Source organism: Magnolia sinica, chromosome 10, assembly GCF_029962835.1.
Source record: "Magnolia sinica isolate HGM2019 chromosome 10, MsV1, whole genome shotgun sequence".
Lineage (NCBI taxonomy): Eukaryota > Viridiplantae > Streptophyta > Magnoliopsida > Magnoliales > Magnoliaceae > Magnolia > Magnolia sinica.
Window position 1 is genome coordinate 2,348,524 of NC_080582.1, and position 12,715 is coordinate 2,361,238.

At 40.1% G+C, this 12,715-nt stretch overlaps 1 long non-coding RNA gene across 1 annotated transcript; it reads left to right on the top strand.

Moving 5' to 3' along the window:
* Window positions 1-348: 348 nt before the first annotated feature.
* LOC131257315 (uncharacterized) lies at window positions 349-1,221 on the top strand. Its single transcript, XR_009177308.1, has 3 exons — window positions 349-469; window positions 920-1,005; window positions 1,171-1,221. It is a non-coding gene; the product is annotated as an uncharacterized LOC131257315 (long non-coding RNA).
* Window positions 1,222-12,715: the final 11,494 nt, after the last annotated feature.

The window sequence follows — 12,715 nt, forward strand, 5'->3', positions numbered from 1 at the left end:
GGCGCCACTCAGAAGATCTTTCATTGGATGATCTTAAACATCTGATGTAGCTGCCATCAAATGAGGGCATTCCATGCAACTAAAAATTTCTTTGGATGGCAAATATCATCTGAAAGAAGAGATGGCACTGAGACGTGTCCCAATCCATGATGGGTCCACTAGAACAACTGTTCAGATGATCAAAAGGTGGGATCCATCTATACTATTCCTGGGTAGAGCATAATGCATACCTTCTTCCTTGTCAATTTTATGCTTGTTGATTTGTGCTAAACAGGTCTCCCCTTCTCTTCTGTGAGTAGGTATAATAAAACACTCTTAGGCGATAAATTGGGGAAGTTCCCAGCTCCCTTCTTGATGAATACTATTCATTTTGGCATACAAGCCATTTTATCCAAGGCCATCGTGCGATTCTGGTCTCAAAAGTTGTAACCTAGTGTAAAAATGTCATGGAGGGATTACTTTCTCAAAGGTTTTCCATTATCTCTGCTTCCCATTGCCTGTGTTTTCTGATCTATATTTTTTCATTATCATGAATTACTTAAGAACTATCTATATATATGTTTTCAAGAAGCTGGCGGAGACAGTGCAGTGTGTGGGTGATCCAGGGTTCAAACCCTAGTAGTGTTACCTTTCAAAAAGAAAAATGTTTTCAATAAGCAGATGCTTGGCTTTGCCTTTTTTCGTACTCAGGTTTTGAGTTTGAGTTTTTGTTTTCCTACCTTCACATTACCTTTTTTGGGTTTACCATTGTTAGCATGCATGAGCACTTATGGGTAACTCATATCTGTGCTCCTATGTATCTCTCTTATTGATGAAAACACGCTTTAGCCTTTAAAGAAATACTGTATCACTACTCTGGAGGAATTGTCAGGTATTGAGGCCAGTTGCCTGATGCAAAGATGTGCTTTCTCTTTTACAGTTGTACCAACGGCTATTGGAACAGCGCTGGATATAAACCTGAGTAATGTCTCCCTTGTTTTCATCTCTGTCACATTTGCCACTATGGTCAGTTGTCTTTTTCTTCTTTGTAGTAATTTTTGTTATGATGACCGACCTTCTTTTGAATAGAATTGTCCTTTCTGCTATGTATGTTGTACACATTACTTATGAAACAACAAGATTCCCAACATAAAAGTGATTATTTATCCTATATGCTCCTTTCTTTTGCAGTGTAAATCCGCCTCTCCAATATTTCTCCTTCTATTTGCTTTTGCATTCAAGTGAGTCTCTATTTGTATGACCTCCGTAAATGATATGATTGTTCCATTTGCAGTCTGTTTATGAAAATCCTGCCATGCAAAAGTTTCCTGTATTTAATTTCATTACCATTCAAAAAAAGGAGTTTCCTGTATGTCTTAAAACCTTTAGGTAGTTGGAGGCATTGAGACAACAAACTAAAGTAATTTTTACTGTTTCTTGTTTAATCTTTTTTGGAGTACAATTTGTCTCACTGTAAGGCTATTTTTACGACTATCATGCTACTATCAGGATTCAGAACTTGATAGATACATGTTTTCATATTTATATCGATCCTCTTTTGTTACTTTGATTTATTCAAGTAATTGGATGAAGATGTTACTTGATGTATGAGTCTTCTCCTTGTGGTTTCTTTTCCTGTTTTGTCAAATCTATGGATTTATGGGGGGTTGGAATTGGTAAATCCACAGGTTCTGTAAATCTTGACTATAAAACAAGTTGAGGAGATTTGAAATCTGTAGATTTCACTAATCCATGATCCTGATCGCTCACCCAAAACAACTTAATATGCATAATCAACCTCCATAGGCTTCCTGGTCTTGTTTGCAGATTAGATTAGGCTTTTAGGCCCATGACATGGAGATGCAGCTTTTGCGTCCTAAGTCCATGACTTGGAGATACCAGTTTCTCCAGATGGTTAAACAGCAACAATTTGCATTCTACAACTAGAATCTTCCAATCCATGGGAACTTTTGTCTATTTTCTGACTTAGACCTTGAATCTTTTCTTTTTTGTTTTTGTGTGTGTATGTAGTGTTTCTAATTGTCTTACAAATTCCCTGCTTTATCTTCAAACAGGTGACACTGGCACACTTCCTTTTCTCTGCCATTATTATATTATGTCAAGGTAAATTCAAGACGGATCTGTGTTTTACATGTCACAGCCACTCAGAACACAATGAATGGTGATTTGGAGTGTGAGCTAATTTTAACTGCTAACTGGTGCTGATGCCTTTTACTGCTACACAGCTCACCAAAGATCGACAGAAGAAACCAATCCCTTGGAAACAATGGCAATCATTGGCAACAAGGAGATCATTGACATTAACCAAGGTATGTCACCTTTTCTTTTCTTTCCTTTTTTTTTTAATAACTTTTTGATAAGAAAGAATTTCACTGTGGCTACGGATTGTCAGTGGCCATGACTTCTGTAGCTACGGATATAAACCGTAGTAATGTTTTCAAGAGCTCGACGCTAATGGCTACGGTCGTTCTATTCTACGGATTTTAACCGTAGCTTCTGACTATGTAGCGGCGGCCAGCACAACTGTCAGCAAAGGTCCTGACTGCCGGTAAAGCCTTTACCGACTGAGGCTTTACCGGCTGTTAGCTGACCGCGGGCAAAGTATTTGCCGGCAGTTTTCTGGGTCTTTGCCGGCGGTTTTGACTGCCGGTAAAGTCTATTTTTCTTGTAGTGATGAATTTATTGCTGTTGATTGGAGATTAATACCGCCGGATCAAGGGCTAGAATTTGCCTGATGTAGATGTATTATCCACGTCATATCCATTCGTTTTATCAGCTTATTTTAGATGATGACCCTAAAATTGAAGCATATCCATAGTTGAAGTGGACCATATCAGAGGAAACAGCAGAGTGACTATCTACCGTACGTTGAGACCTTCCCAGGGTCCACAGCTATGTTTACATGCCATCCAACTTGTTCATTGGGTTACAGAGACATGGATGAAGGGAAAATACAAATATCAGCTGGATTGAAAATTTCTATAGCCCCGAGGAAGCTTTCAATGGTATACATTTAATTCCCATGGGGGTGGCTAACATGGAGTGTGCATACTGGCATGGGTGTGTACCAACAAGCTAACCTAAAAAAAATAAATTTAAATCCCATGGCTTCTGCTATGGTGATCTACTTCTAGCCTTGGATATGCTTCAATTTTGAGTTCCTACTCTTAAAATGTCACGGAAGAATAACAGATGGACCGCATGATAAGATAAATAATGCACCCACTTTTAAAAAATGAAACCCTACTCAATGTTTTGAGAGTGGATTAAGTGGCAGCGGGGATCTTACTGTGGGGCTCACCTTGATGATGTGTTGTATATCCATGCTTTCCATCCATTTTTCCATTTCATTTTAGCTCATGGTCTAAAAATTTAATAAGATCAAAATCTCATGTGGACAACACCATAAGAAACAGTGATGATGGAACGCCCACCATTAAAAACTTTTCAGGACTTATCATAAGCAGATTCCATTCAACCCTTACGGTCAACCATATCTGAATGAAGGTAAAATACAAACATCAGCTTGATCCAACCATATCTGAATGAAGGTAAAATACAAACATCAGCTTGATCCAAAACCTTTATGATCTATGGAAAGCTCTTTTTTTTCACACGCGCACACACACCCACGAACGCACTCCAGATTTCACCACCCATGGGTACTTGAATCCTTAACCCAGTGTTGAAAATCTCGTGAGTCTATAGAAAACTTCTAACGTTCAGTTACTCTTTTTTTTTCCAATGATATGATCCACTCGATATTTGGATTTGCTTAATTTTTCGTATTGCAGTTAGAAATAATGATACGAGAAAATGGATGGAAAACATGGTATAAAACGACATCATCAAGGTGGCCCCACGGATAGGGTAACACCTAACCAGCTTCGAAAAGTTCGTTTCGGGTCGGACAACGCGTTTTCTCAGCGACCGACGAAAAGGTGAGAAGACACTTTCTCTTTGTTAGGTCTTTTTTTTTTTTTTATCCCCCTCTTTCTCATAACGTAGCATGAGCACCCAATGTAGGTAGAATTGAATAAGTTCTTTAGCCCCACCATAGTGTATCTATTTTATCCACTCGGTTCATTCATTTTTTTTCAGGATCATTTTATATAGTGAATTAAAAAATTAGATATATCCAAATCTTAGATGGACCACTCAATAAAAAAGATTAGTGATTGATTGTCCGTAACTAAAAATTCATTGGGGACTACAAAAGTTTGGGACCAAGCTGATACATTTATAATCTTTTTGTCCAAATTTGTGTGACTTAATCTAAATGTTGGATGGAAAATAAACATTGCAGTGTGTATCCTAATAAGTTTTTAAGGATGGTTGTTTAGTGACCATTGTTTCTTATGGTATAGTCTTTAGACTTTGATCTGCTTCATTTTTTGGATTTTCTTATAAAATAATCTGAAAAAATTGATGGATCGCATGGATATACAAAACATGCATCAAGGTGGGCCCCATGGTCAAGGAAATATCCCATAACATGTTACACGAGAGAACACTATCATTATGCTATGTAATTAATTAATCCGTGACGGGGTGACGCGTCCTCCCCCCCTCGTTAGCTTTTTTCTTTGAGCGGTGACTCACCCTCCAGTCGTCTTCTTTTTCTATTTCTTTTTTGTTTTTAATGAATTTTTTATATGGCCGCCTAACCATGTACCAAAAACTCCCGATTTTAAATATTTTCTCGAAACTCACCCATAGCTTATGCCGTTAGACGTTAAACCGCTCGCTATTATTTACCTATATCATTGGTATACTGTATTTTGAAATTGACAAAACTACATTCATTTTACCGCACCTGCAATCTCCTTTCGTTATGGTGGATTCACAGCAAGGCTGAAAGTCCGGCGGGCTCAACCCGACCGACCCTTGACCGACTTGACATTGGGTTAGGCTTGGGCATGATGTATTGGGTTTAGCCTCGAGCTTGGGTTGTACAAACACCAATTCGATAAAACTTGGGTCCGGCTCGAGTCGAGGTCTCGAGTTGCCCGACCCAACCTGAACCCTACTGATATATAAGTTATACATTATAATTGAGTATGGATCGTCTGTGTTGAAGGCACAAGAAATTTCATTGCCGTAGGGTTTCATTGGTCCACATCATTTCTGATGACTCATGCTAATAAGATACACCGGATTTCTCTCTCTCAAATAGATTGTGTGGTACACAATACGACTTTTAAAGGAGTAGTTGTCCTATATTTTAGCTTGTTTGTTTGAGAAAAAACGAAGTTCTTTATTATAAAAAAAAACTACATATATAATTAATAAAATTATAGGTACAAAAAATAATACGTGTATTGAAAATATAATAGACTAATTTAATAATGAAAATATTAGCATGTATCAACCCCACCAACTCAGATAATCGGACCGAGGCTACTTAGGTTGGGCTTGGGTTGATAATTCCTAACCTGAGGTTGGGTTGGGTTGGGTTTAAAGCCCCAACTCTTGCTGACGTGTGGCTGCAGCCACCATGAAAAAAAACTAAAACTTTAAAGAGGAAGAGAGACCTGCTGAATTGCTGTGTTTTTATTTGAATGAATTGGAACGATTACAGTGGTGCCTTTTATAGGCTTTTCTACTTAGTTGAAATGACTAATTTATCTCTGTCTAGATACATCCTAGGGGCAGCTAAACATAGAAGAAATCCAGAATAATATCTATTGTTATCTTAACCCAGCTAGCAAACTAAACTTAGAAAAAAATCTCAACACTACAGCTAGCATACACGACATTCACACGTTATCAACAGCTAGTACAAGAGATCCTTACACAGTTTTGGATTTGCACAATCCACCACCGTGTCCAACACTCCCCTTCAAATCAAAACTGGCTTTATTCCGAGTATCGTTCTTAGTTGATTGAATGCATTTGTCGGCAATGCCTTTGTGAAAATATCCGCCACCTATTCCGTAGTATGACAATATTCTAATTTCATTGTTTTCTGCTTCACATGATCTCTCAAAAAATGGTATCGGGTATCAATGTGTTTGTTTCTTCCATGCTACACTGGATTTTTAGCTAGCTTGATTGCCGACTTGTTATCCACATATATGACTATGAATTCTTCATGCAGATGCTTCGGCTCCTTTAGCAAGTTTCTCAACTAAATTTCCTCACGGATGGTGGACGATGCTGCCACGTACTCTTCTTCACATGTGGATAGGGCGACCACACTCTGCTTTTTCGAATTTCATGTGAAAGCAGTCGTTTCGAGATAGAATACATAGCCAGTGGTGCTCTTTCTTTCATCTTGGTCACCTCCCTAATCACTGTTTGAGTATCCATACAGCATTGCTTCATCATCGTATGGATAGAAAAGACCGAATGTCATTGTTCCTTTGACGTACCTAAGGATTCTTTTTGCGGCTAGCCAGTATGATTCTTTTGGTGCTTCCATATACCTACTTAGAAGCCTAAGACTGTAGACAATATCTGGCATTGTGATTGTGAGGTACCTTAGGCTTCCAATCAGACTCTTGAACATAGTCAAGTCAACGCTTCTCCCTTCTCTGTCCTTTGTCAGTTTTAAGGCTGTTACTATAGGCATGTTTACGGCATTGCAATCAGCCATCTTGAACTTTTCAAGTAATTCTTTGACATACTTTTTCTGAGATATATAGATGTCACCATGTTGTTGCTTCACTTCAATGCCCAGAAAAAAGGACATCAGACCTTTATTGGTCATCTCGAACTCCTTAAACATGGCCTTCTTGAATTCATCAAACATCGATCGATTGTTTCCTATAAACAACAAATCATCAACATGTAGGCACGCTATAAGCATATCGTCATGAGCATTCTTCTTGATGTAAACTACATGCTCATATGGATATCGGGCGAAGTCGTTCTCTTGAAGATAGGTGTCGATGCGTGCATTCCAAGCACGTGGAGCTTGTTTTAACCCATAGAGGGCTTTCTCCAGTCGATACACCTCGTGTTCCTCCCCTTGCATAACAAAGCCTTCAGGTTGGTCAACATAGACCTTTTCTTCCAAAATTCCATTTAGGAATGCAGATTTCATATCCAGTTGGTAGATTATGCAATTGTGATGGGCTGCAAGGGAGATAATCATCCTCACAGTGTCAAGGCGAGCAACAGGAACGAAGACTTCTTCATAGTCTACCCCGTACTTCTATTTGTAGCCCTTTACTACGAGCCTTGCCTTATAGCGATCGATCTTACCATCAGCATTTCGTTTAATCTTGTACACCCATTTGACGCCAATAGTTTTCTGACCATTAAGAAGCGTAGTCAGCTCCCATGTGTTATTTTTCTCAATGGCATGAATTTCTTCTTTCATAGTCATTCTCTTTTATGACCTCCTGAAATGTCAGAGGCTCGTGATCTGCATACAGGCAGAAAAGATTGACCTCTTCAATTTGTTCATAGATGTCACTTAAGCTTCTCATTTTTATAGGTGCCATGGGTGAGGACAAGTTGGCCAAATTTTGACTTGATGGAGTACTTTCAAGAGTGATGGAATGTACTCTGGACTTTTGTGTACTGATGATGCGGCCGAAAAAGGTGTTGCAGGTGTTTGCTCTTGATGGTCATGCCTTTCTTCATGTTCTTCTGTTTCGACTTGAATATCTTTGTTCGATTCTTCATCGTTCCATTTTCAAGTTTCTTCCTCACTAAAGACCACATCTCTACTTACCACTACTTCATTAGTTAGTGGGTTGTAAAGCTTGTATGCCTTCGATTCTTTATTATATCCGATGAAGATGCACTTCTCGCCACGATCATCAAGCTTTTTCCTTCTCGCTTCTATAACTTGAGCATAGGCGACACACCTAAAGATCTTAAGGTACGCCACGCTCGACTTGTATCCATTTCATGCTTCCTGTGGTGTCATGAACCTAACACTCTTGGTCGAACACTTGTTAAGCAGATAAGCGGTACATGCAACTGCCTCTGCCAAAAAATTCTTTGGCAGACTTTTCTCATTCAGCATGGTCCTCGTCATGTCGAGGATGGTAAGGTTTTTTCGTTCCACAATTCCATTCTGTTGTGGTGTGTAAGCTGCAGTGTGTTATTGCTTAATGCCATGTTCCCTACAATATTGTCGAAAAACATTTGAGGTGTACTCCCCACCTCTGTCAGATCTAAGGGTTTTGATTTTAAGACTACTTTCTTTTTCAATAAGGGCCTTAAAAAATTTTAAAACAGTAAAAATAGCAGACTTCTCTTTGATTATATATACCCACAATTTTCTACTGAAATCATCAATGAAGGTAATAGAGTATTTATTACCTCCAGTGTATAAAATATCGACGATATTATCGAAATATCGCCGATAATATCGGTGTCGCCTACTATGCGACACCGAAACCCCGTTTTTTTGATTCACTCCCAAAAATCACCGATAATCTCACCGGATTATCGGTATTTTCCAAAATATCGTCAATATTTCACTATTCCCACCAACCACGGGTGGAAACTGTAGCCAACAACCCCCTTTGTCGATAAAAGGGGAAGTTGTCGGCGAAAAAATGTAAAAAAATTGAAAAATTACATGTTTTTTCGCCCGGATCTGGAGGAAGAAGCGAATTCAAAGCCTTGAGTGCAGATCGGCAATATCCGGTAAGATTCAACCCCAAAAATTTTCTTTTTTCCGTCGAAAAATCCTACAACTTCTCGAATCTGCTTGCGGGGCGAGATCTTGACGGTTTTTTTTTCTTATTTGGGAATCTAGGATGAGGGAGAGGGATTTTCGGTTGAAATTTTAGAGAAATCGGTGGGATTTTGATGGAAATTTGAAATTTGAGAGGGATTTTCAAAATTTGGGGATCGGGCGGGTGTAAATAGATCGGGGGGCGTAAAAGGGGTCGCGTACGTGGTTCCGTACGCTGTTAACTTACCGAGCACATTCTTCGGGGCCCACCGAGAATGTATCTGGTCGATCCATGCGGTCCATTCATTTTTCCATCTTATTTTAGGCTTTGAGACCAAAATTTAAGCATACCCAAAGATCGAGTGGACCATACCATTGGAAACAGTTGGAATAATGATTTCCACCGTCAAAACCTTTCTAGGGCCCACAGTGATGTTTATTTCGCATCCAACCTGTTCATAAGATCACACAGATATGGATGAATGGAAAACACAAATATCAGCTTGATTCAGAACTTCTGTGGTCCCCAAGAAATTTTCAACGATAGATTTCAATTCATACTGTTGACTACGGTGTGGTCCAGTTGAGGTTTGGATATACTTCATTTTTAGGATCATGACCTAAAATTATCTGCTAAAATGGATGGAAGGAGTGGATAAAATACATAAATCACGGTGGACCCCACAGTTGAAACCTTCCTGGTTCACGTTAACTACTCAAGTGAGCTGTACTAAAGGGAAAATGTGGTTTGGGAAATTCCAACTGTTGAAACCTTCCTGGTTCAACAGTGATGTTTAGATGCCATCCGTACCATTAATAACGTCATTACTGTTGAGATGAACTGAAAACAAAAATACTGGCATGAATCAAAATTTTTGTGGCCCCACAAATATTTCAACTATGGACGTTTAATTATCACTTTTTAGGCTCAATTGAGCTTTAGATACGGTTCATTTTTGGCATCATGTCATAAAATAAACTCACAAAACTGATGAACGGTGAGGATGTTTCACAAACATCACAGCGGGCCCGACCTAAGCTTGTAGCGTAGGAAGGAAATCTCAATCCTGCGCTGCATGGGGTAGAAAGGCTTCGAGGTTGGAAATCATTATTTCCACTGTTTCCTATGGTATGGTCCACTTGAGACTTGTATGAGCTTCAATTTTGGGCTCAACGTCTAGAATGATATGAAAAAACAGATAGAAGGTGAGGATAAACCACATAAATTCACAGTGGGCCCAACTTACAGCGTACTAAGTAACTTAGTAGCAAATCCGATTTCTGCATTGGCTACGGACAAAAGCCGTAGCTAAAGACACCCAGAACCATAGCTAACCTCGCTGACGGAGTGGAGATACCTCGTTTCAACACATGGCATCGATTCCAATGGGGTGGCTAACTCAAATGGCTACTGATGTCACGTCACCGAGCCATGTGGACCTAGCCATGATGCATGTATTATATCCATACCATCCATTAATTTGGAGATATATTTTTATGTCATGAGAAAAAAATGAGATAGATCTAAAGTTCAAGTGGACCCCACCATAGAAAACAGTGGGGACAGTGACGTCCAACGTTCAAAACTTTTTAGGGGCCACTGAAATTTCTGATCAAGCTGATATTTTTATTTTCACTTCATTTATCTCGATGTTAACTTATGAATGGGTTGGACCTCAAAAATACATCACAGTAGACCCTATAAATATTTCAACGGTGGATGTGATTGCTCCCACGGTTTTCTATGGTGGATCCACTTTAACTTTAGATCTATCTCATTCATTTTATCACGCATAAAAGTAAAACGATCTCTACAAATGGCTGGATGGTATGGATACAACACATGCATCATGGTGGGTCCACATAGCTTGGTGACGTCACTTCAGTAGCCACTTGGCTACTGACCTTGTCAGCATCTAATCCATGTCCCAAAAAAAAAAATGGATTGTCTATGCCCCTGCCACCAGCCAATGGCTAGTGGTCGATGCTCTATGGGCCCCACCATGATGAATGGTGGATATCCAATCACTATTATTTTCCTGTGGTGTGGTCCACCTGAGATTTATATTCTTATCATTTTTGGTATAAAGCCCTATAATGGTATGTAAAAATGGATGAAACATATACATCATGGTGGGGGCTAGACCGCATTGTCGTCGATGAGGCTGGGGCCGCACCTAATCCTTTACCCGTTACTCCATGTGGCTTTCATGCACATGCATTCATAAAGTAAAATCCAACCCGTCCATCCTATGAAACTATGATTTTTACTCCAAATTCCCAAAAATCAAGATGACCAGTTAATTAAATGGGCTACACCAGAGGGAATAAGTTGGGAGATAACGTCCACCATTTACATGGACCCATCAAATTGTATGTATAAATCATAGTAGGCCCCATAAAGTTTACTCAGTATGCAATCCGCTGACTCTTTCCTTAATTGTAATTTATATGAAAATTTGATTTGATCTAACATCTTAGCCCTTGAAATGATTTGGGCTTATTACACTAAATACGAGCCGATGCACTTTTTTTTTGTCCATTATTGCAAATTTGTATACTACTAGGGAGCAAAATGTCGTCTGGATCGGGAAAAGGAGGAGCAAGGGACATTGGGTGAAAACATGGACGACCAGTAGAGGGGAATAAATATGGAGCCATATGCAACTATTGTAGCCAAGTGATACGGAGTGGGAGAGTGTCTAGGCTAAAGAAACATTTGGTAGGGGGATACAAGAATGTGAAAGACTGTCCAAGTTAACAAGGCCAGTGAGAGAGGAGATGAGAAGAGTGTTGAATGAAGCGAAGTCACGCAAGCTGCAGCAAAAGGATTAGGAGAGGGATATGAGGGAGAAGCTACGAGGCACTAGACGAGGCCTAGGTGCTATCGACGAGCACGATGATGACGACGATGAGGGGATCATGTACCCTGATGACTGTGTTACGGCTCGAGAAATGAGTGATTTGAGACAAGTGATTCGTGAGTCTCGGGATTCAGAGTGAGAGGGGAAGCAAAGAAGACGTATTGATGAGAGTAGGCCGTCGTTTGGGACGTCCCGACATGAGGCTGGTGGGAGCAGCAGACGATTTGATGGAGGCAGCGAGCATGGCCTACAACACACACAAAGCGCTCGTGTCCCAAATGCACCCATCGCAGGCATTAATCAAAAAAGATTAAAAAATATGTGGAGCAATGGGCTCAGAGAAAAAGTGGGTGGCGCTATATCTCGGTGGTTCATCTCAAGCCATGTACCAGCAAATGCAGCAACCAGTCCTCACTTCAAAAATATGATTGAGGAGGTGCAGCATGCCGGGCCCGGCGTGAAGCCTCCCACGCCACAGGAGATTCTTAGCGTCTACCTTGATCAGGAGCACGAGGAGATGCAGGCTTGGGTACGTGGACTCACGCCAACTGGAAGCAGTATGGGGTAACAATCATGTGTGATGGGTGGACAAGACCTACGAAATTGTCCATTATCAATTTCATGGTGTACTGTAGAGGACAACCGATTTTCCTCAAATCCATTAATGCATCGGCAAGAATAAAAGATCACGAATACATATATGCTCTCCTGAAAGGAGTGATTAGAGAAGTTGGGTCCCAGAATGTTGTCCAAGTTGTGACTGACAATGGCAGTGCGTTCATTAAGGCGGGGAAGAAATTGATGAAGAAGTTCAATCTCTATTGGACCCCGTGTGCGGCACACTGCATTGATTTAATGCTCGAGGAGATAGGCCAGAGGGATTCTGTTAGGAAAACCATTCAGGATGTGAGGAGAGTGACAAACTTTATATATAATTACTCATGGTTATTGGCTGCAATGTGTAAGTGTTGTGGGGGGGCATCGTTAGACCAGGTCGACACGGTTCGCCACGAACTTCATTGCACTCGATAGCTTATACAGGCATCGCGTGGGTCTAAGAAATTTGTTCAGATCCGAGAAATACATGGAGTGAAATCAAAGGAAGACTGAGGGTGTAAAGACCTGTTCGAATATAGTGCTTTCTGATTCTTTCTGAGATAAAGTTCACAACGTCGTTTCCTTCCTGCATCCGATGTACGAGGTCCTACAA